We start from the raw sequence: 26,748 nt of genomic DNA, 5'->3' as shown, positions 1-26,748 counted from the left end.
AGAAGAAACTTGTTTAAATGAAGTTGGTTCGAAATCAAAAGATAAATTTAATTCACAATAATAAACATCCACACCAATAGCCGAATAAGAATGATCTATATCACCTCCATTTCGTCTAGTATAACTTCTCATTCATGTCTTGCCAACCTCATCAGGATGAACAATTTTAAGTGTCTTCGTGAGCCATTTTTGGAAAACCTTTATGGCTAGAAATTAGTGAGGGGGGGATAGTGCTTTAGAAGGTGTTAAAGCACCATTTACCACTCTTGGTAGATCTGATGCTTTGATTATGGCCTAGGGCAACTCTTCCTTCCAGAGTTGGTCCAAAATCTAAAAACAATGTTTTATTCCCTATATGCTACTTTTCCCTGTGATAAAAGCGTGTACACGTAGGTCAAAATATACCCAATCTGTGTACATGTGTTAAAACACTTAAAACAATAATTTTCCTTAATTTCGAGTGGAGTTCACGGGTTTTACTTGTTACTCACCTCCTATAGCCCATGGCCCAACTGTTTCCCAACTGAAAAAACTAATTTGGAGAAGTATAAATAAACCTCCATGGGAAGGCCTTAAGGGAGAAGATATGAGATATTGATACTATAGTGAGATTATCCCTGATTGAGTCTAACGAAATCCCCATGCCTCTTGCACTCCCAAAATTTTCAGGAAACCCTTGTTTCCTTATTGGAGATATCCTTCATCTTTCTTGAGATATCCTTGTGTTGGTGGTGGAGGAAGATTGCTGAGGCGGGGAAGGGACGGATCCAGAGGACGGTTCCGCTTGGAGCCAGAGAAGGACTTAGGTCATATTTCTCCACCTTACTTGTAGCTTACTTTAATAAAGAAATGTTGTTCAGTTCCTGATATTAAACATGTTTATGCATTGATTTATGTTGTAATTAATTTATGAATCTTATATTGATGTGTAATTGTTCATTCATTTATATGATCTAAAGAAAATATCATGAACATGCTTTATGTTTCTACTGTTGTATATGTTTCATTTGAATAATTTCCAGGTTTCAAAGATATCAGGAGACGCTGAGGGTTTGCACCCTGCGGGATCTACCCAAATGTAGGACCTCCGGGTAAGGACACTCTTGCACAATTCAATAGAATAAGCATTTAGGTTGTTTTCTTGAGAATTTCTTGCTGTTGTTTGCCATCTGCTCTGTTGGGGTTTTCAACCTAAGACTCTAATGTGATCTTACCCGCAACAGAATTGGCGACTCTGCTGGGGATAACATTCTTGTTATTCCTAGTTTGGGTTGTTTGTTCTTAATCAGGGTTCATTTTCTTGATTTCTTGCTTTTACAATGTTGTTTGATTCATTAGTGTCCCAGGAATCAAGTTTGATCTTCTTGATCAGCACTTGATTTTTGTTTTTCCTAATTGAGCTTTGTATACACTGATTTCTTGGATTACAGTCACGTATACACACATGTTTCCTCAAGCAGACTTGCATATATGCGAGTTTCTTATATTAGAAGCGCATCTGCATGCTTCTATGTCTTTACATAGTCACATATACAATTTTTTGAATTGTTTTTTCAAATATCTTTGCCTAGTTAGGTCTCTTGCCTAGTGATTTATGCTATTGTATGGTCATCTACTGTCTGGAGAACTCATTTTTCCTGCAAACTTTCTTTTTCAAAATCTCCTTCTCACTAAAAAGCCTAGTTGGCCTAGGATTGCTTCTTAAGCAAGTTTGTGATTTGCGTCTTGGGTTCAAGACTTATGTTTGAAGTTATTGGATGTTCTAGTTTTTCAGAACAAGAAATTGAATTTGATTTCATTTGCACCCTGAATTTTAAGTTGCCTTGCTTTGTTTTTCCTTGTTTGATTGGCCTAATTGTTTTTTGTGCTTTTTTAAGAGTCCTTTTTGGAAATTTTGAAAGTTTTTCTTTTTGGACATTTTGTTGGTTTTTCAAAGTCTTTTTTTGCTGTTTAGGATCAGTTTGTGCAAGTTTGTAGTCTCTCTTGTTTCAAGTTTCATTTATTAATGAGATTTATAACTTGCAAGATTTAAAGACTCCTTGTGCTTATTTCTTGATCTTTCTAATTTTAATAGTTCTTTTGAGACCTCAAAAAGTTGCTTTTGTTTCCTTAAAAGAAAAAAAGAAACACAAAAAACATTGCTTTTGTTTTTCTTTTTCCAAGATTTTGGTTTACGGTTTCTTTTGTTTTGTTGTTGTGAAGCAATTGGTTTCTTTTGCAATTTGTTTTGCTTGCTTTGGAGAGAGATTTGTTTTTAATTTTTTCCCTCTTCATTACCAAGATTGACTTAATTGACTCTATAAAGAACCGCATTTGCTTACGAGTGTTGTTTAGGATCTTGCATTATCATTTTAACTTGCATTAGGTTAGTTTGCATCTTAAGCATTCTTAATCTTTTTAGATTTTGGGTGTGTATGGATTGTTTAAGAAAAGAAAAGAAAAATATTTTGCTTATATATAAGTTTTCATAGAACCCAAGTAGAAATCACTCTTCATCGAAGAAAATAACTGCATGCATATATTTAGTTTTCTATTGCTTTCTTTTGCGTCATAAAACATCATCAATTTCACTCTCGTAATTCCCCCTGACTTAAAGAACAACTATATAAAATCAAGCAAATTAATAAGATGATCTAAAACTTTTATTTTTGAAATTAACAAACACCAACAAGTTTAGGTTCATTAGGGCCTTGGAATAGGTGAGTGGAGAGTTAACTCTCCAAGGCCACTCAAATTATAAAACTTAGAAGTTGAATAACGAGCGAAATCCAATATCGTTAGAAAGACCGGGAAAGCTCCATGACTGGGAGTTAAGCACGAGGGAGAGTGAAGACAAGGAAGAGAGATACCCCCTCTCCTACTTGTTGGATCCCGCCTCATGACTGTTCTACCCAGCTTTTGATACGAGTTGGTATTTGTAGTTGCCTTTCCTAGGGATCACATAGATGGTTGCGGAGGGGAATCCCGTGGCTCCTGAGGCTGACATTGTGTCACGTTCAACAGTACTTTTGGAGGGTACCCTTGTGAAGCTTGGGTGCTTGCACTGGAAAAGGCTATTGTCTGGAGGTTAGTGTAACTTCTTCTAATACCTTTACTAGTAGGCTTGGGGGGTAATTACCCCAGACTATTTTCGGAAGTCCCTTGATTTTGGCCTTCTTGTATTTTGGTGTCCGGTCCTAATCACCTAGAGCGGAAATACTTGAAAGTATTTTTATTGTCTGTATCTTTAGGGACTTTTAGAGAGTGCTCTTTGCTCCTAGTTGGCCTAACTTTACAACTTTTTTGAGTCTTTAAGTAGATTTCTTAAAAATAATTCAAAGTGGCTGATCGACTGACTCATTGGTCTAGGAGACTTCGTGGGCTTTCACTTACGAGACCTGAGCCTTATTCTCAAAGGTGTAGGAGCAATTATACCAGTGGTTTCCAATCGGTGGCAGCAGGCAGATCGGAGATTGATCCTTCGGTTGGAGTTATTGATTCACAAGATAGACCTGGTATAAGTAGAGAGTTAGAGAGGAGCACTCCAGCTCTTTCTCGAGTCCTCTTCCAGTCAGAAGACGTTATTGAAGTTGAGGATATCCCTGAGTCTATTTTGACTCCTAATTCTCCTCTTCCTCCCGATCATCCAGACATTTTGTCATACGTCGGGACTTCGACGAATAGGTCTTCGAGCCCAGGTTTATATCGATCTTTTCCTTCAATGACCACTACTAGAAGCATGGCATCCACAACAAGTTCTATGAGTATGAAAACTATGGTATCCGTACAAGGAGGAGGAACAATTTCTATACCTTCCATTACTCCTAGCACTGCTATATTTGGTTCTACTTCCATTCCATCTTCGAGTGGAAGTTCTCAAGCTGTTTCCTCTGGCATTGGTTTTTTCCCTTTTGGAATGCCGACCAATGCGATTCCTTTGGTCCCGTTAAGTGTTCCATCGACTGCCTCCACATCCATGGCAAGTGGATCAACTTATTTTCAGGGTTTCCCGTTCGAGGGTGGTCATATACCACATTCCAAACCTTCTTTGGGATCAATACATTTTTCTGCTTTAGGTCAAAGTTATAATCCATTTCAAGGTTGGACAAACCCTATGGTTAGTGGGTTAGGATTTGGGAATCAATCTTATTTCGGCCAAAAAGGGAATATGTTGTATTCTTCTGTCAGTTCATTCCAAAACTTTTGTCCCTATGCTAATGCATGGAACCCTTACCAAGGGCTCTCTACTCCTTTTAACACTTCTCTAGGGGGCAACTTTACTAGTTACATAAGTTTTTCAGTAGGAGTTGGTCAAAATATGGTTTTTTTTCTAGACCACAAGGATCTCCTTATGGTTCACTTGGGTCTACGAGTTACTTTAGGCAACCTGGTGCCTTTGAAAATCTAGGCCATTCTTTTTAGAACGTTGGGAGTTCCACCCACACCGGGTGGAATCCTCAGGGTCCTTCGCGACTACCTTTTCTTGAAACGTTGAACTTTCCAGATCTTTCTAAATTAACTAATGATACGATTAGGTATAACCCAGTTTGGCCTCTGGTCCCAACTAAACTTCCCTCAGATATACTTAAATTTGAAGGGAAAATTGGTGAAGATCCATGTGACCATGTAACAACTTTCCACTTATGGTGTTCATCAAACTCCCTGATAGACGATTCAATCAGGTTGAGATTATTTCAACGTACCCTAACTGGGAATGTGGCTAAGTGGTACATAGAACTTCCAGGGGGCACCTTCACTTCTTTCAATGATTTGGCTACTATATTTTTGAACCATTTTCAATTGCATGTCCGATATGATGCTAGAACTGAGCTTCTGGCTAATTTCCATCAGGATTAGGCAACTCACATTTCGGATCATATCCAGGAATGGAGGAGAAGGAAGAGGCTCAATAAAGTCGATATTCCATAAGAATTAATTCTTGAATTGTTTCTTAAATCGTTACAACCTGAGATCTCTAAGAACGTGTCTCTCTGGTGTTTTCACCGAAGAACGTGCTATTTTCAGAGCCCAACAGTTGGAACTTATATATTCTCAGTCTGGGGTTCTTCTAAAAATTCTACCTGCCGCTCCTAGATCCAAGGTTGATATAGCCAAACCAAAGCTAGGTCCCCATGCCAACGGGCTAGTTGGATGGATATGACTAACCTTCTGAATCAATTGCAACAGTTGTCTTTACAAACTGCTTCTCTTATGCAGGCATCTCGGTCTGTATCTACACCTTCCCAACCTACGTCTATAAAAGCCGTCCAAACTTCTAACCCCAAAGGAAACCAACAATCCAATGGGAAGAAGAAAGGACGAGGTAGGAAAAAGAGCCAGGATGGGAAGGGAAATGAAAACAAACCCGACAATGATGCCAGAAAGGGTAGGAAAGAATCCAAGAAAAAAGTAAAATTTACATGCAAGTTATGAAATGGATATCATTTGACTCATCTCTACCCTAAAATCCAAGACGTTCAATGCTTATTAGTGCAGTAGGGGTCCTCTAGATCCTAGCCTATCTTCACTAACCCTTTTCCCAAGGGAAACAATTACTTGCAGGCACGAACTCTAATACTGGTACCCCTGTAGGGGGAAATTAGGAAGGGGATCAGTCATCAAATGTCTACGTGATGAGTTCACATATCGATGTCGCTATGCGATCACATGATAACGGTGAATCAGAATCATATAAGGCTAAGTATGCTTCTGATGCTTCAGAGTCGCTCCATATTGAGAGGCCCTCTATTGAGTCTATACCTCGGATGTCGAAAGGCTCCACAAAGCACTTGACCATTAACCCTAATGCTAGGGCAGCCCAAAACTACTTGATTGTAGAATATCTAGCTTAGAGTCCTTGTGCTATGTCAGCGTTAGAGGTACTCCAGTCGTGCCCTGCTCAGAGGAGTGCATTACTCTCAGAAATTGGAGCAGTAGATCCAAAAAATTCTCTTGTGTTTACTTTTGATATGTCAAACATCAAAATGAGGCTCTCGCATCATATGGATTTCCAGATAAAGTCCACATATCGAAAGACCAACATGTTTCGAGTTGTTATAGATGAGGGAGCTTCCACATGTGTGACGTCCATGTCATGTTGGAAGGCCATTGGATCACCTCAAGTTGTTCCTTCACCTACTCTATTGACGGAATTTGATGGAAATTCTCATAGTCCGCATGAGATTATTCCAACCTTTCCCATCTATGTTGGGGGAAAGGGGGTAAATATTGAGGTAGAAATAGTCAATGCAAATTTGGATTACAACCTCCTTTTAGGAAGGAATTGGATTTATGAGATGGATGCCATAGTATCATCATTATTTCGCATCCTTTGTTTTCCTCATGAAGGGAGGATCGTAAAAGTTGATCAGATGGATTATTCTCTAGGTGACTCCCACACATCTTCTGAGTCTACTATTCCATTAGTGGACAATCCCAGGCAACCTATAGAGAATTTAGGAGTTGGAATGTACTCTTCCTTAATGGGTACTTTTGATCTTCCTGCTCCTACAGCTAGAATCAATGTTATTTCATCCTCCAAGGGACCTTCTCGAAGAGAGTTCTTTCGAACTCATTATTTTTTGGACCCTTGGCCTTTACCCTCATCTACCACCACATTAGATGGAGGGCATGTAGGTGGAATGGCATGTCCTATGTATACAACAAAAATTGCTTATCAATCTATTGTTAACTCTACAGACTCCCATCCTACTCCTTTCTCACTAGAGGAGTTAGATGGAGATGTGGTTCTGGCCTGGACCTTTGATTCAACTTCAGCTCAGGATTTCTTAGATATAATCTTACCATCTGAGGAAGCAATTTTAGAAGAAATGATGGGTTTTGATAGACCATGGGATGACCTACATCATCATTCGTATTTCCTCCCTCATTTGCAAGAAACTGAGTCGAGTTTGTTCAGTCCTTCTACTAATGATGTTCATATAGTTTTAAATCTTTTAGCACTAGCACAATTTTTTACTGAAGGTAACATGTCTATTATCTCACAAACTGTGCCGGTGAACATCTCTAGGAATCCTAACATAATTGAAAATGTCTTCATTAGAGTTGTCTGTCCCCCTGAAGAAGTTCAAACTTATATCAATCTCTTCAAAGATTTTCGTGATGTGTTTGCTTGGTCTTATGAGGAAATGCCTAGAATAGATCCATCTATAGTCCAACATGAGATAAAGACATATGAAAATGCTAAACCTATTTGTAAAAAAATTCGATTGGTTAATCCTACAAAAGCAACATCTATAAAAGCTAAAGTCGAGAAGCTGCTAAAGGCAGGTTTCATATACCCTATTCCTTTAACTGAATGGGTCTCTAATCTAGTCCCCGTAGACAAAAAGCAAGGAACGATTTGAGTATGCATTGACTTTAGGGACCTAAATAAGGCTTGTCTAAAAGACAATTACCCCACACCCTTTATTGATCAAATTATTGATGAATGTGCGGGTAATGCAATTTTTTCGTTCATAGACGAATTCTCTGGTTATAATCAAATTACTATCCATCTAGAATATCAACACAAGACAACCTTTATTTGTCCCTGGGGTACGTTTTCATACAAAAAGATGCCTTTTGGCCTAAAAAATGCTGGAGCCACTTTTCAGTGGGCCATGTCTTATGCTTTTCATGACATCAATCATGTTATCGAAGCATATCTGGATGATTTAGCTGCTTGTTCTCGAAAGAGAATTGACCATCCTAGGCATCTTTGGTTGATATTTGAACAGTGTCATTTTTATAAAATTTGGTTGAATTCGAATAAGTGCGTTTTCGCAGTCACATCCGGTCAGCTATTAGGATTCATCATGTCAAAAGAGGGTATTCGTGTAGATCCCCTCAAGGTTGAGGCAACACTTCAATTGCCTCCCTCATCTTTCGTACGTTAACTTCAAAGTCTCCAAGGAAAAGGAAATTTCTTGAGAATACTTATAGCTAATTATGCCGAGATCACAAAAGAATTTATGCGTTTGCTTAATAAAGGGGTCCCATTTGTATGGGATGATTTCACGCAATGACCTTTTGATGCTTTGAAAAAAGCATTAACCTTTGCCCCATTGTTGAGTCCACCTGATTATAACAGAGATTTCCTCTTGTATCTTGCTGCAACAGAATCAACCATAGGTAAGGTTCTGGTTCAGGAAGATGATGCCTTATGTGAGCATGTAATCTACTATCTAAGCCGAGGCTTAGTAGGTCCTGAATTGCGTTACTCTCCCATCAAGAAATTAGCTTTGGCAACTATCAATGTTGTCCAGCGGCTTCGACATGACATTCTGCTTCGAAAAACGTTCGTCTTACCAGCCGTTAATCCATTTCAGTTTGTTCTCAGTAGGCGAGTGATTGGGGGAAAATATAATAGATGGATTGTTATTTTGCAAGAATTCGATCTCGAATTCATATCAGCTAAATCTAAGAAATATTTAGTGTTTGCAGAGTTGATATTAGAGTTGCCTTGTGGGGAAGATGTTATACATGAGGAAAGTTTTCCTAATGAACATTTATTTCTTATTTCCTCACAAGATCCTTGGTATGGGGATATCATTATATATCTCCAGACTTCAAAGTTTCTGCCCATTTTTTCCAAGGACAAGTGTTGAAAGTTGCATCACCTCGCTAAGAATTATGTTATTATAAGTGATAGATTGTATCATCGTGGGATTGATTCAATCCTTAGGTGTTTTTAACCTTGGAAGATGCTGAGTCAGTTCTTAATGATTGCCATAGTGGAGCTTGTGGTGGTCATCTATCTGGGCTTGCAACAACTCAAATTTTTTTGCGAGCAGGCTACTTTTGGCCCTCAATCTTCAAATATTGTATTGAGGCAGTTAAAAGATGCCATCCTTATTAGGTATATACTCGAAAAATGCGTGCACATTTAGCTTCAATTTTCCCTGTTATCACCGTCGGTACTTTCACGAAGTGGGGCATTGATTTTACTGCTTGTAATTTGCCTTCGACAGGAATCAAAAGTATATCATTGTGGCTGTAGACTACTTTACGAAGTGGGCTGAGGCCATGCCTACTTTTAAGAATGACAGTGAAACAATGACCTTGTTTCTCTTCAATCGAGATATTTCCTGGTTTGGTATCCCTAAAGAGATTGTCACTGACGATGGCAGTCATTTCCAAAATCAACTAATGTCTAAATTAGCTCTCAAGTTGGGTTTCCAGCAGGAGAATTCATCTCTGTATTATCCTCAGGCTAATGGGCAGGTCGAATCCATGAACAAACCTCTTAAAATAATCCTGCAAAGGACGATTAAAAAAGCTAGATCCAATTGGCACATCATGTTGTATCTGGCACTTTGGGCATATCGGACGTCAGTTAAGACTTCCACTAGATTTACTCCTTTTCAATTGGTTTACGAGTTGGAATCTATCTTTCTTGTTGAATGTGAAATTCCTTCTCTTAAAATAGCTGTTGAACTTCTTCTAGAGACTTCTAATCTCGAAGAGCATCTCGTTCATTTGGAGCATCTTGATGAGCAGTGTTGAGTTGTCGCCACAATAAACGAAGCCCATAAAAAGAGGGTAAAATATCAATACTATAAAGCTATCCGTCCTAGAAATTTTTCTGAAGGTGACCTTGTCCTGGTCTACAATCAAGACAAAGATTCCTTGGGGGAAGGCAAGTTTAAGTCTATGTGGTACGATCCCTTTATTGTTAAGTGAGTTTTAAAAAAGGGAGCATATGAATTGATTGAATTTGAAGGAAACAAGTTGGTGAAGCCTAGAAATGGGATCTACCTTAAGAAGTACTTTGCTTAGGCTTCGACCGAGCACTTACTCATTTGTATATACTATATGTTGTACATATCTATCTATCAGTTTTAGTGATGTCGATATTTTTGACATGCTTTGGCAGATATTGATGGACGATTCAATATATTTAGGGTTTGCCAATGGTACGAGTAGGCATACCCGGAACCTTGCTTTTACAGTGTGGGTGATTTACTATGCATTAGGTCAGTTGATGGTTTCGAGAGGAATATGTATCGGTCTTGCTTCAAATAATATTGCTGAATATACTGCTATTATTAATTTTTTATTTGAAGCAATATCTCTTGATATTGATTCGTTAATGATTTATTTAGATTCACAATTGGTGGTATCTTAGTTGAATAACATTTATTGGGTACGAGATCCCTATTTGTATCGCCAATTTTTGAGAGTGCGATTGTTGCAACGATCATTTGGTTATATCACATTTGTTCACATTCCACGATCAGAAAATTCCTTAGCAGATTCTATTGCTAATCAAGCATTGGATTGGCATATAAATCATTCATCAAATTAAAAAACATCAAAAATAATCGAAATATCATCTGTATATATGATCATCATAAAATCATCTGTATATAGATAGAGTGTTTGTGTCCAAAATAATATACAAAAATTCAAGACAAAATGCCCTACAAAATTTGGGCTTATGCCCATCATCATGTCTAATCATAAAAAGATACGATCATCCATCTATCTGGCTCAAGATGAGTAGCTAGAAAATAAACAACAGCATTAGCCACACGTTGAAATAGTTGCACCCAGTCTCATTGTACTCCTACCACACGATGCTGCATCCCCTCTGGTAAGTCCTCTATGACTATCATAGGTACTTGGTATGTCAGTCTCACCAAGTTCCTCTGAACTTTATGGAGAACTCTCTTAGTCTCAGCTGCATCCTCTTTGGCATATCTTCCACGATGCCTATGTCGAGGAAATCCATCAAGTCTCACTGGTCTCACATCTGAAACATGATCAATATATTTTGTAAGTGTCTTGTCTCGTCAAAAATATTTTTAATTCATTTATATTGAAAATCCGAAAAAAAATATTAAAAATTAAAAAATCATTTATACCTATGGCACCTCATGCTGCATCTGGTGGCAATACTAGATCCGTATCTCCCCTGAAATCTATTATGGCATAGGGCTATTCGTCGACTGCAATGATCTATTGATCCTACCAAAGGAAAAACTCATCATCAAAAGTCATCCTGGGGACCTCACCACCCCCTAGGCATTTCATCATGTCAGCCCATCTACCCATCCACGGATCTCTCAGGCTATTGATGGTTGAAAATACCTTGGGACGAAGCCTAGGTACTTTCTCAAAGAAGAACGAGCATAAGATAGTGCCATATCTGAAATTCTTCATCTGTCCATTCTAAATAGAAGTTAGTTGGTTCTTCATGTTGGTCAGTAGAGGTGTACACCAATCAAACACAGTAGTGAGGCAATCCACTTCTAGGCTCATGGATACACGTGAAGCCTGATGTAGAGTAGCAAAACCATTTACCCTGGCTATGGTAAATAGTAGGATTTTCAATGAAAAACTCTCTACATGCTTGATTGGAATCTGACTTCCAATCTTTTCAAGATGGCTAGGACAGTATATGTGGACGTAATATTCCACACTGAGACTACCTCTTGTCTTGCTAGTAGAATGTACTCTCTCCCCTAGTCGAGAAAGACCTGTGATAAAATATATGTCTTCTATCTCGATCCTCAAGGGCATCTAATCAATCATGAATGCATCATCTTCTGCACTCCAGTAATGAATCAACAACTCAAGCAATCGAGTATTCACCTTCATGTTTGGCATTTTAAAGAATTTTAGCAAGCCACAACCTCTCAAAGCATATAAGGCATTTGGATCCTCCATCACTTGGTTATCAATGGCACTATGCTCCCTTTCACACCAGGTAATTGTCATCCTGCCCAAAAAAGATGTTTCAAATCATTAGATTCATGTTTAAAATTCTTTACTCATGCACACATAGGTTCCCTTTTTACACGGTGGCTTGTAGGGAACTCATATACACGGATTACCTTTATTCAAACTGGGTGTACACAGAGTTGAAAATTTTAACATATTTTCCTACGGTCAAAATTATGAAAAAACATCTAAAAAATATCAAAAATGATTAAAAGCATGATTAAAGGGTTACCTATAAGTTTTGAAGCAATTCGAACGGTTGAATTTGATGGAGGAGGTTGCTTTGAGTTTTTCTCCATAGCTCCTTGCTCAAAACACAAATGACAAAAATATGAGTCCAAATGTCCTTATATAGGTTGAAAGATGAAAATTATTTTTTCAAAATTTGATTTTTATCTTAAGGAGTTTTTGACCTTTTGGCTTAGAGTGTTGGGAATGGGTTATCTTTATAGGAAATGTTAGAGACTTATTGGAGAAATCGCTTCGGTCCCATAACCATAGACCCATCATGGCAGGTATCATTTTCTTACTGGCATATAGGTTAGGGAATACACTCTCCACTGCATTTTGCATCCTAGCCTCCATAGTGTGATATTTTTGCCATAAGATCCACCCCATCGTGTCTTGATTCATAAACCATTTTCACTCGCCGACTTTAATATCATGATGCGATGGTAGAGCGAACCTTTACATGGGCATCTTAGTTAGATCCTCGCTGACGTTTGTTGGCCATGCCACTACATTGAGTAGACTCGGGAGTCCTCTTTAGTCCTGCCATGACTTGTGCGTTGAAGAGTCATTATTGTTCTTCTATGCTATTTTCTGTACTTATACCCTAGAGGCTCATTTGTGTTGAGTTGTATTGCTGCATTGCATATTGACTATTTGCACCTTTTGGCCTTGAGTCGACTTCACTTGGGCTCGTGTTTAAGCCACTTTTCGACCATGTCTTCTGCAAAATCAACCTTACAATCACTTAGCCTCTCAACTTGATGCACGCTTTTACCTGTGGAAAGAACATTCCTTTGAGTTTCATTGACCAGTTTTCACCACATTGAATTACGCATAGGAATGTTCCCATCCCAGGAACTAGAGAATTGGCTTTTCTGACGCTCGTTCTTTCCATTGTACTATAGCATTCTGTTATTCTTTTTCAATCTTCATATAAAAGAAAAAGAAAAAAACATTATATATCCCAAAAAAGAGCGGGATCGGGACATTATTTCCATATTTGATGGCATCTAGAGTCAGTTGTGTCACCCTCGAACAAAGCACTCAAAAGTAAGTCTTTCCTCCATTGGGATGGGCTTTAGTTTGACTTAGGAGAGCCTTAACCTTGTCATTGAGTCAGTACTCCTCCAATTGGTTATCTCTTCTAATCATATGGAGAGTTAGCTTATGCCTCCTGCATGACAAACTTATACAAAGTTATCATATGTTGCCATGTAGTCACAATCGAGTCATGCTTTTATTCAAGGGAAGTAAACCTGAGTTAGCCTCTCTGTGATGTCTCTTGACCTATTTTTCATTCGGCCATCCCTAATTTTTAGCATCATGTTTTTTATCACATCAACTATATTGGTCCTTTGCTCATGCTGGTTTGAGAAGGTCTCCATTGACTTCTTGCTGGTGGATATTACTCTTATCGACTACGACAAATTGCTCTGAGGGTAGATCTAGAACTACACCCTGGCCGTATTTTCATTATTGATAGGATACCTTGTGCTCAACATCGATCAGTACCATGGGTCTTTGACTGAGTGGTTTCCCTTGTGTTCGACATCAGCTTTCATTATCACACATTGGGATTCGTGCAGTGCCTTGGTTTCCATTTGACCCTGTTGGTGGATTCCTCGTCTCTGTGCCAAATTTCATTATTGGTTGGTTCAGAGGGTTTCTATCGTGCACTAGTTACATCTTGTGTATGCCAGAAACGTGCTTCAGTTGGGTTACTACATATTTTTTCATCCGATTCCTTCCACATTATTGGCCTATGGATTACACTCACTCTATATTGATGAAGGATGCCTTAATGCCTTCCTTCTATCTAATTGTTTCCCATCAACTTCAGCTCATTGCTCTGGGAAAGAGATCTAGAGTCCATTTGGAAGTACCTTAGGGTTTGCAGTCATCAGTGGCAGATTCCTTCGCTATCGACAGTGGGAAAACATCATTGTCTCTTGATTGATAGATTCTTCCAAGTGTTCGACTACAACTCATTTATTTGCACTTGTTAGATTGTACTGGGTACCTTGACTCTCATCATCATTATCGGTGAGTAGCCTCATGTTTGTTAACAATATACATCAATGACCGGTAATCAAATGATTTCTCACATGGTTAACTTCAAATCATTTATTCCCATTGTGTAGAAATGTACCATGACGGTCGGTGAAGACCTCGGGTTTGCATCAACATGTCTTGGTTCACTTGTCAGTTGCTCCTGTTTCTGCTAGTTGACACCATCCACCTTATATGTTGCAGTTCCTTACAACGACATCCTATATGTTGGCACCCGAGTTGCGATGTAGTACCATTTATTCCACCATGTTGACTTGGTACTATTTGGATCAGTTTCTTGATTTCAGTGATCAGCTTCATATTTTAGCATCATTGATCAGCTCTTTATGTGTGATATTCAGACATGTACTTTCTTGATTATGATCAGATGATCCATTATGTATTTTCAGTTCCTTTATACTTGTATGCATATTGGATCCACTTTTTTACTTGACATGTGGACATGCTTTACTATTTCTGAGCATGGGTATGCCCGCCTCAGACAACATTTTCTTTCTGATCTCTTTCACTGGCTTGGCAGGTTGAATTTTGGTGAACTCCTCCTCGGTCTCGGCATGATTCCTTCTATACACTTAATACATTTCAGCCATCATGTACCCCTTTTGACCTCATATATTAGGGGGCATATGTTATAGCACCATTTACCACTCTTGGTAGATCTAATGCTCTGATTATGGCCTAGGGCAACCCTTCCTTCCAGACTTGGTCCAAAATCTAAAAAATAGTGTTTTATTCCCTATACGCTACTTTGCCCTGTGATAAAAGCGTGTACACACGAGTCAACATATACCCAACCCACGTACATGTGTTAAAACACTTAAAAAAAATAAAATTCCTTAATTTTGGGCAGAGTTCACGGGTTTTACCTGTTACTCATCTCATATATCTTTGGCCCAACTATTTCCCAACTAAAAAAACTAATTTGGAGAAGTGTAAATAAACCTCCATGGGAAGGCCTTAAGGGAGAATATATGATATATTGATACTATAGTGAGATTATCCCTGATTGAGTTTGACAAAATCCCTGTGCCTCTTGCACTCCCCAAAGTTTCAGGAAACCCTTGTTTCCTTGTTGGAGATATCCTTCATCTTTCTTGAGATATCCTTGTGTTGGTGATGCAGGAAGATTGCCGAGGCTAGGAAAGGACAGATCCAGAGGATGGTTCTGCTTGGAACCAGAGAAGGACTTAGGTCATATTTCTCCACCTTACTTGTAGCTTACTTTATAAAGAAATGTTGTTCAGTTCCCGATATTAAACATGTTTATGCGTTGATTTATGTTGTAATTCGTTTATGAATCTTATATTGATGTGTAATTGTTCATTCATTTATATGATCTAAAGTTAGTATCATGAACATGCTTTATGTTTCTACAACTGTATATGTTTCATTTGAATAATTTTCAGGTTTCAAAGACATCAGGAGAAGCTAAGGGTTTGCACCCTATGGGATCTACCCAAATGTAGGACCTCCGGGTAAGGACACTCTTGCACAGTTAAGTAGAATAAGCATTTAGGTTGTTTTCCTGAGCATTTCTTGTAGTTGTTTGCCATCCGCTCCGTTGGGGATTTCAACCCAAGACCCTAGGGTGATCTCACCTGCAACAGAAGGAAATTCCACATATTGATCCATATTCCAGGATAGGGACCCCCCTTCAAGATGTGGAATATCATTATCAAATTCCTAAAAATGTTTTGCATGCTTTAATATGTCCAAGCAATGAAGCTACCGCTCAACCACATTTTCAGTATTCAAATATTCAATAAAAATCACATCTCTAGACAATATAAATTTCTTATTTACTTCATTGTAGATATGATATGCTTTGGAGGTATCTGGGTACCCCAAGAAGACACATTTTTTAATCCTTTCACCAAGTTTGTTTCTCTATTCCTTCGGAATCAAGGCATATCAAGCGGAAGCAAAAACCCTGAGATGCCTTACAGAAGGAATGTGTCCATACCACATTTCATAAGGAGTCTTATTTATGAGGGAATGAGATTGATTTATGATTTTAATATACAATGCATATAGAACTGCATCATCCCATAACATCAACTTTACATTTTTGAAAAACATCATTAAACAAGCCATATTTAAGATTGTCTTATTCATTCTTTCAGCTACATCATTATGTTGAGGATTATAAGGCACAATTGTTTGATGTTGAATTCCATGTTGGAAGAGATAGTTTTCAAATTCATTCAAAGTATATTATTTTCCATTATCATTATGAGTAGAGCCAATTTGATATTGTGTATCATTTCAATCCATGCATGAAAGTTTTTGAAAGTTTCAAAAGCTTTATATTTACTCTTCAACAGATATACCCAACACATTCTGGTGTAGTCATCAATAAAATTCATAATGTATTTATTTCCATTTGCAGAAGGAACATGCATAGGGCCACACAAGTCAAAATGAATCAATTCAAGATTTCTATGTGCTCTAGAAAGAGGATCATGAAATGGTTGTTTTCTGTGCTTTCTTAAGATACAAGCATCACATTGCTTCAACTTCCTAGGAATGGTTGGAAAACTAGTAACACCATTTCTCTTCAATAAGAGAACATTATCATAGTTCAAAGGTCCAAATTTAGCATGCCATAAGAGAATAGATGGAAATGTAGCTTCATAATACTAAGAATTGTATGCATAGTTTTGTTCACGAGAAAATGTTCCTTGTTGCTTGAATATTATTTCTTATTGTATTCTCGTCATAACAAGTGAATTGTATGATTCTTTTCTCACTTCATCTATTCCATCAAACATGTGAATGGAGTGTCCTTACTGGCATATGTGAACCAAGTACAACATGTTTCACCATAATTCTGGGAGGTAGAGAACATCATGCGGAATAAATTCAGGGAGTCTAAGCAGTTTGAGCTTGATGGTGTGAAGTTTGGATGGCTTGAGTTTTGATTTGTCTACAAAGTAGACTGCTCCATCTACATTGTCACTAAAGTCTTCAAAGAAATCCTTCTGAAAGGTCATGTAGTAGGTTGCATCTGTATCAAGCAACCGAGCATCTTTCCATGAAGGAATTGAAGTATTAAACAAGTCTTCAATTACTCCAATATTATAATATGCCACAATATAATGATCGGATTCAAGTGCTTTACCTTTTCCTAGACCTAGTTATTTTCATTTCTCTTCATTTATTTCTTGCTTGATTTCTTCCCAAGAGATATTACATGTGGAAGCATCATGTCCATTTTTGTTTCAATGTATACAATGAAGATCAGGTCTTCCTCGATAATTCCCTCCCTGCCTTTATTATTCTTCGTTCCACGTCATCTTTTGACACCTCTTACTCAAGAAGAATCTTGTGCATAATTATTCTCTTTTTGTTCAAAGCACACAACTTATTCAAAAGACCGAGCATCTATCTTTCTCTTCCCAAAATCTTTCTCTCTTTTAACAAACATTTCTACAAGAGGGTTAAATGTAATCTATTTAAGTTTTCCACTAGCATGTAGTGATTCAAGGTAGTGAGAATATGTGGGATATAGTGCCTTGACAAAAGCTATGAGAGGAACATCCATTTTGATGCTAGTGGGTTCTACATCATGCATAATAGCTCTGATTTCAGAGGCTAAGGCAAGGGGATCATCATTTTTCAATTCAATATTGAAGAGTTTGATCATCAATTGAACTTCTTCAAACTTTGAGTTTGAGTCACATAAGTCTTTTAACTTCTTTAAAGAACTAAATGCATTGGTAGATGGTGCAATATGATGACTCACCTATTCATTTACTGATGCAACAATCAAGGCATAGGCCTTGTTGTTATTGGTCTCTCATATGGAGAACTCTTTATTGGATGTGGGATTTTCAGGTGGATTCGTATTTTCTCATTCTCAATTTCCTTTCCATAGTTCATTTAAAATGAGGGTACTCTTTATCTTTCTGGACTATTCACGATAGTTCTCTTTTCTAGTGAGAAATACTCCAACTATTGAGATAAGAGAATGCATATTCAAAAAGGAACTATCTGCTGACACTTCTTGTGAAAAATATCTTTCAATTTCCAAAGTGATAAAAAATAGTGACAAAAACCAAAGCCTTACTCTTTTTCTTTTTCATTATTATCTCAACATCATACTTGATACCCTTCTTCCCATTAAAAATTGTTGAAGCTTTCCACTAACACATATATAAGGAGCTTCTTCTACTACATGCCAGGATAAGAAAAACAAGGAAATCACAATATATATGAAGGTGGCATCATATACCTAATAAAATCATAAATATATGGTATATGACACATAATCAAACTATGAAAGAAGCCACTAAACAAATAGCTCGACAATTGGTTCAACTTCAATTGCTTCTTAATATTAGTGAATTGGTTCAACTCCTACATTTTCCTTTGTTGCAATACAATGTAGATACCAATATAGCACATATACCATACAATTCAGACACCATATAACGAGCTAAAACATGGAGTTGAGAATAGTAAACGTAATTCCTTCTAGTAATTTCTTTATAGATTAATGACAATAGTTCAATCATTAGTTCCACATTTGTAAAAGAAAATTGGGGCATAATTTGTTGGAGATTTCATTTTTCTTAAATTCTTATACGTGTAATACAAATTAGATTCCATTTGAGGGCTGCATAAACTGACCAATATACCTCTGAATTGTTTTCAATGAGAGAATGGATATGCTTATGCAAGTCGAGGGACCAATCCTCCACTAACATGTCTCCATAATTATCTTGTAAATTCCTAATAGAAGCATTCACCTGAGAATTAAATATGACAGGTTCCAAAACTCTTCAATCGATGATTTAACATGTAGTCTCTTCGTATTCAAGCACGCACAATGTGTATCATCTAAAGGAGGGCCTTGATGAGCATGTACAGTGCATACAAAACTGTAGAAATGTTATATTCAGGAAACAAAAGGAGAATTCAATTTTTCAAAACACAAATTATTTTACCAAAGTAGGCAATGGTAGAGAGAATGTCAAAGGGACATGTTAGACTAATGAAAAAGGAGTTGCATTGGAAAAAGGATGTCAAATTTAACCCATGGACTTGCGATCTGATACCATGTAAACCTAGGTATTTTGGTAACCCCACAATTTTTTTTTTTCCTTTAAGAAGAGAATAATATATGCATGGGAGAGAGATACCATTGGGATTCACATCCCAAGGTATTGTCATCTTATATTGTAATTACATATTTACAATATTTTCTCAATCCTGAAGGATTAGGTGTTAACATTTAACAACATCATTATTTATACTCTTGTACATGACTCAACATTGTTACATGTTGATTCCTTACTTCCACATTTATCAAGCCTAGAGGAATCCACAAAAACTATAAAGCTAACAAAAAATGGTTTGTTGTATTAACTTTTAATTCTTTTGTAAGTGATTTCTTTTTGGATAACTCTAGTTCTTGCGAATTAGAGTATTATTTTTTTGTAGAGCTATATTGAAAAGGAAAATTGGTGTGTATGAGTCTGGGAAACACATTGATCTGTAAACTATTATGAATATTATACTAGATAGTTCGCTACAATATATCTGATAAAACTGTATTTAAAAGTTTGAAAGCTACATTATTAGGGTTTTATTTCTCTTTAGATTTCTAGATCTTTAGAAATTATTAATTATGTAGGTATGAAAATTAAAATTATGTAGAAAATAGAGAATAATGAAATAAAAACTCACAAATCATGATTTGACATAAGATATGACCTAGGAAACCCTTTTAGGAGAAAACCCAGTTGGAAGGTGAGGTTACTTTGCTCTCTTTCTCTAAATTAGAAAATGGTTGCAAGTACAAATAAGTATGGCATGTGGCCCATGGGCTACTAGCTGGAAGGTGAGGTTTCTTTGCTCTATTTCTCTAAATTAGAAAATGGTTGTGAGTACAAAGGAATATGGTATGTGGGATATTGCTGTACATAAATCCTCTCCATTTTCTCAATCTCACATCCCTTTTGGCTATTTTTTCTCATCTATGGAACAAATGCACTAGAAAAGAATGGAACCCCTTTTAGTCCTAGTGGCCCACCTATGATATAGCCCGATAGCTTACTAGTGGTTAGGTTTAACTACCTCAACTATTAAGGAAAGTTAAAATGTGGACTCTTCTAGAGTCTTCTTCATCACAATCATGTGGCCAACAATTTTTCCATGAATAATAGGGGTTGACATGGCATCGTCTCGAATTATGGTGGTGAAAACAAGAAGGTCAACTTTTGAGTGGCATAACTTTTGCATACATACTCCGATTGAGGCAATTCTTGTGCCGTTGGAAAGGTCTCTCTGTGTAGAATATGAAGAAAATGTCATGGCACAAAATAAGAACCCCCCCCCCCCCCACAAAAAAAAAAATCATTTTATGCATAAAAAATGCTCTCAAAAGTTTTCAAGCCCTAATTTTCCAAACTGGGTCTCACTGATAAAAATGGTCATTTGAGTTGATTCCTCTAGTTTTCCACTCTAAAAGCATAAAAATGGATGAAAAATAATATAATGATCTAATTTCAATCACAACTCCTCATTTTTGGAGGATTTTGGTCCCCAAAAGATTCTATTAAATGAGGTGAGGAAAATTTTCCTCCACCTTCTCTTGAGTGTCCCATTTAGCGTTTCTTGAAATATGTCCTTCCAACCTAATATGTCAAAGGTCATTTTGTCCCTGCCTCATAGTTTTGGACCTATTCTACAAAATTGTATAATTTTTCAACTTTCCTTGACCATTTGGTGTCAAATCCTCCATAGAAGGTAGGACATATTCCTCATCCCGATCTAACATGGAAGGCTCATAGAGCCTCATATTTTCCACATTCACAACTAAGTAAATGCACATGTATGGGGCAGATAGAGATTATGGGAATTACCCTCACACTTTCCAGTATCTCAAAAGGGACCATATTGGAGAACCTTGATTTTCTTACTCGGGCCCTTTAGCCTCTCCTTGTTCAACTCTAACCATAATATGTCTCCCTCCTTAAATGATTTCTCTATTATGTGTTGATCATGCCTAGCCTTGTATTTATCCTATGACTTATGCAGTGTCTTCTGTACCTATATATGGATCCGCTTGATGTTCTCAACAAATTTTTAATCCCTCAAGGCATCCTCTGTAATATCCTCCCTCACTCCTTATTGCCCATATGTAATATGCAAAGGTGAAGTTAGAAAATATCCAAAACAAGTTTCAAATGGGGACTTACTAGTATAAGTGTGGATTGCTCTATTATAACAATGTTGTATGTATACTATATTTTTATCCCATATCTTCAGATGCTTATGATTATAACCCCTCAAAAGGTGCACCAAATTCTTGTTGAATAATTTTGTTTTCCCATCTTCCTTTAGATGGAATGTTGTAGACCTCTTGCACTTCATGTCCATATTTTCCCAAAATGTAGTCCAAAATTCATTGACAAATATTGTGTCCCTATCTAAAACAATGCTCCTTGGTATACCAAAGTGCACCTAGACTTATCTAAAGAACATTTTTTCTACTTCTTTCCCGTTGATGGTCTTTCTACAGGGCATCAGAACACACATCTTGCTAAACCTGTCAAATACCATGAATAGGTAGTCATGTCCCTTCTAGTTTTTAGTAAACCTCCCACAAAGTGCATGGAAATGATTTCCCAAGGACGAGGGGCTATAGGTAAGGGATGCCATAGAACCTATTTATTGTTACTAGGCTTGTTGGTACAATAAACAATGCATCCTCTTATGAACCTAGCTACTTGTTCTTGCATCTTGGGCCAATACATACACCTCTGCAAGTTGGATGCTATCTTGCCTACATCAAAGTTCCCTGCAACGTTAGAGGTGTGAGCCTCTCTTATTAGTTACAAATTAACACCTTTATGAACACATAACTTATCCATCTTATAGAGTAACACATCCTATAGATGGTAATCAATGGTGTCGTCACCATCATGAATATGAATATGTTTTTGTAGCTATTTAAACACCTCCTTGATGTCCTCATCCTATGAATATGACTCTCTGTATGCATCACGGGTGAATGGATCCATGTGAATCAAAGTTCGGAAAGATATCATATTTGATGTGGGTGGCCTTCAAAGCATGTCAAATAACTTGTTTGTGCTACCCTTCTTATACTTGATCACTAAATGAAACTGTTGTATAAATCCCATCCACTTGTAATGCATGACTTGTTTTAGTTTCGTCTAGGTCTGTAGGTACTATAGTGATTGCTGATCTCTATGGATTTATGTCTCCTTTCCCATCATATGGTGCTTCCACTTCTTCACAACTTCCACCAAGGTATAGTATTCCTTGTCATAGGTAGGGTAGTTAAGAACTTCCCCATGAAATACTTCAAAATGGTAGCATACAAGCCTTCCTCGTTGCATCAAGAGTGCTCCCATAACATACCCACTCACATATGTCTCCACTTCAAATGGATGCTACAAGTTTGGTAATTCAAAACTTGTTCTTGATTGATCTTCTCATTTAGCTCCTCAAAGGCCCTATGTTGACCTTTCCCCACTGAAAACTCTTAACACTTCTTGTTATGGCATGCAGTGGCACTGCTACCACTGAAAACAAGGCTATGAATTTCCTCAAGAATTGTGTTGAAGCAAATTAATTACCTATCATTTAATTGTCAACCCGGGGGTTTTGTAAAACTTGCGAAGCGTGCATGCACTATATATGCTAGAAATTAACTTCCAATTTAGATAAACCTAACTATGAAACCAAATAACCACAAACCAAATTCACCTATTCTAATTCAAAAATCAATTCAAAATAAAAACCACATGACATGAAATGAAAAAAAAAAAATCATTCTTAACCTCTCACATAGGAAAAGATATGAAAGCAAATAAAAACAATTTCTCTTAACTTCTAAATACGAAAGAAAATAAAAACAATCGCTCTTAACCTCTAGTTACAGAGCAAATAAAAACAATCACTCTTAACCTCTCACATAGGAAAATATATGAAATAAAATAAAAACAATTTCTCTTAACTTCTAGATAGGAAAGCAAATAAAAACAATCGCTCTTAACCTTTAGGTAGAAAGAAAATAAAAGCAACCACTCTTAACCTCTCACACAGGAAAATATTTGAAAGAAATAAATCTTAATCTATGAAAGTAAGTCTCACACATTGTAGGTGGCCAATCTAAAAGCATGAGAATTGGAAAGTTGAGAGGCTCCAAATTCAAGCATAACCAAATCAAAGTGAACTTCACTCATGAGCATGGTTCCAAATCCAAATTCTATATTCAAAACATGAGCATTTCTCCAACTTTACACATCCCTTTGAAAGGAGAGGGCTCTCCTATTTATACAAAAACATAAGAAGCTACCTCATTAATGGAGGTCTATTATTCTCTCCCTAGATCCATAGAAAACATCATAGAGTTACAACTCAAATAGGTAATGATGAGACACATATCCTCTTTGACCTTTATCCAAATCTTCTTCCATATCTTGAAAGGAATTCGAATTTGAGCATTGGAGGCCACATAAGGGTGCCTTGGAAGCTTCCAAATGACCTACACATGTCATTAAACTCAAGCCACTTTTAAGTATTAGCAAGTATATGCCATTTTTCTAAGTTTTAACCATTTAATTCACTTATAATACTAGAAATCATTAACTTTTGGAAAACACAAAGGTAACCCCATGTAATCATGAAAATGGAGGCTAATGAAATATTATATGGCTATGGAGTTACGAAATGTGAGTGAAATGGTGGTGATAAAGGTGAAAGCGGATGATGTTTTGAATAAATTTTGGAGACTCTACATACCCCCCAACTGACGTTATTGCATGTCCTCATGCAATCTACTGCATTTCTTAATCATGATTTTCTTTTGAATGAGCTTGGCTTATATCAATTGTCCTTAAACTATGCATTTGACAATTTCATTTCTTTTCGAAAAATATTTCTTATCATATATTGAATTGAAACATGTTTGGTTGGTTCTTGTGTGACAACCAAATTTTTAATGGTATTGGTTCTTGTGTTTCAATATCTTGTTCCTTTTTGTTGCAGTATGATTCAATGAACATATTTAAGAATGCATTTTTGAATCAACAATATAATATGCCCATCATTTAAGCATTTATTTTCAAATCACATAACTTTTGAACCATAATGATTAGGAAAATTATGTTAGGATGAAATGAAGTGATATGGATGTGATAGTAAATGGATGTCCCTCCACCCCCAACTAAAGGTGTTTACGGTTTTTTTCAAATGAGAAAGGAAATATGGTGAAGTATTTTCCAAAAATTATAATTTCAATATTCAAGGAATTCTATGATTAAAATCTAGAAAAGAACATACCTTTACTTACCTAGGAAGTGGACAAACTGTGCATATGTAGAGAAGTTGTAGCTGTTGCTGGATCATGGAATAGAATGTAGAATTTCATCTACGTCTTAGTTGCATAAATGGTGGATGAGGTGGTGAAAGTGGATTCTTTATTGCTCCTGCTAAATCTTTTGTATCTACTGCAAAATGATGAAATATAGTCTTCACCTGCTACAAAACCTGATGGCACAATTCTAGTCATGCGAATAAATGTGTTTTTGTTGGGCATGAAGAGAAGTCATTGGATTACCGACCATTGATGAATTTCCTTAACCGATGCGAGGCAAACTCGCCATTAATGTCAACGAGTGCCAATGTACCTAAGTACATTTTGCAAAGTGAAAATAAATGAGCTAATGTCGAGCCACTTGCAAGATCTAAAGATCAAGGGACATTGATGTATTCCCATGATTGTTAGCAAGAGAACTTATCATTGATGCATACAAGCCTCAAGGTACTAATAAGGACTCTAGCCCTGAACCTAGATAATGTGCTAATGTTGATAGGCTAAGACTTGTTAGAAGGGAGTCCTTAATGAATCCTCCATCATATAACGTGAGTATGAAATGATGATTTTGGAAGGACTATGAATGAAAATTTTGCAATGGATCAAGGTTTATTTAATGGAAAGGAAAATGAAAAGAGGGTAAACAAGTGAATGGAAAGCAAAAGGACAAATCAACATGTAAGCGAGTTGAATGTCTCTATGAATGGAAATTATGAAAAATGTGAATGGAAAATGTAAATGGAAAATGTGAAGGAAACATGCGACTCTTTGCAAGGAAAATGGTGATGATGATGCTTAGCAAAAATGCTTGGATAACTTGTGAGTTTGGAGAGGAAAAATGATGGAATTTATGGATGATAGAAATGGATTTAATTGGTTCATGTTTCTTGAAATTGGTCGTAGAAAAACAATCATGCATAATTGGCTTCCTTCAATTCTCTGATTGCCCTGGAACCTAAAAATAAACATGGCACTAACATTGCAATAAAACATAAGTGTGTTCAAAGAGAAGTGATCAATTTCTTTTTGATACATACAAAAAATTTGCATAATTAACAGGTTCATGACGTGTCTTCGTTTCAAATGGTTAGTCCAATTTCACAATTGTGATAATAAATCCAATTTCTAAAAGAATGACGATATGAATAAGTAAACAATTTCCTCCATTTATGTTTGAATCATAACATTTATTAAAGATAAAGAAATATTATTTTCAAATGCTTAATGACTTCTTCAAAACAATCTTCGATCAAAACTTCATCAATCGATCTTGTAGATAAAGTGCCTTCATAGTTCTTCTTCTTTCCTACTTGAAAACATAATCATTTGACAAATCCAATAAATTTTGATCATGATTCTCTAATTAGAATGCATTTTTGAAAAATAGATTGTTGAGTTAAATACAGAGCTGCAGAATTGTTGGTTAGCTGCAAAATTGTTGTTCAGTTGCAGAATTGTTGTTCAACTGCAGAATTGCGCAGTTTATGTAGCTAAAATCTTGAACAGATAGTTAGGTACACACAACTATGCATTTTTGTTATGAACAAATAACCAATCCAATCTTCAAATTGATTGAAACCTCTTCCAGAAAAATTAACAAATAGAACAATTTATTTATTTTAATTTTATTATTATTTTTTATTTTTTGTTTCTTGTTTTGATAGGTGCGTTTTAGTGGACCATCACAACAATGTTTTTCTCAATTTTCTCTAGACTCCTTATCAAAATTTTCGACAATTTTTCTCATGGCATTTTTCTTGAAAACAATAAAATATACATTAAAAAAAATTAAAGAAATATTTACAAAATGAAAAAAAATGAAATATATATGCAACATGACCTATATAAAACAAAAGCACAAACATTATACACAACATATATTCATACACTTTAAAAACAAAACATAACATATATAAAAAAACATATATACAAACCTATAAACAATGACATAACCTTATATATATATATAACATTCAAAAAAAACACTAAAGCATATAATGTTAAAACTAACAACATAACAAAAGTAACAAATCATTATCCATAAATGTTACAAACAAAAACACATGTAAAACAAATCATAACAACATAACGTATAACATTCGCAATGTAACGAAAAAAGAAACTAAGTAATATCGAAATTTGCCAAATCATAACAACATAACATACAAGAAAAAAACTAAGTAATATCGAAATTTTTCATAGTTGAAAATGAAAAGTCAAAGCATTGAAAGTGAATATTTGAACTGATATGTGGTTTTGACTCAGTCCCAACAGCATATTCCAGAGCCAAGTGCTGGCAATGCCCGCACCACGACACATAAAATTCGTAACATTTTTTTGTTTCTTGAAGCTGCTCTCCTTCAACACCAAGACGTCTTTCTCATGGA

This window comes from Pinus tabuliformis, chromosome 3_1, assembly GCF_031772625.1.
Source record: "Pinus tabuliformis cultivar Carrire ecotype Pingquan chromosome 3_1, CPIR1, whole genome shotgun sequence".
Classification (NCBI taxonomy): Eukaryota; Viridiplantae; Streptophyta; class Pinopsida; order Pinales; family Pinaceae; genus Pinus; species Pinus tabuliformis.
Note: the sequence above shows the minus strand (reverse complement) of the source record.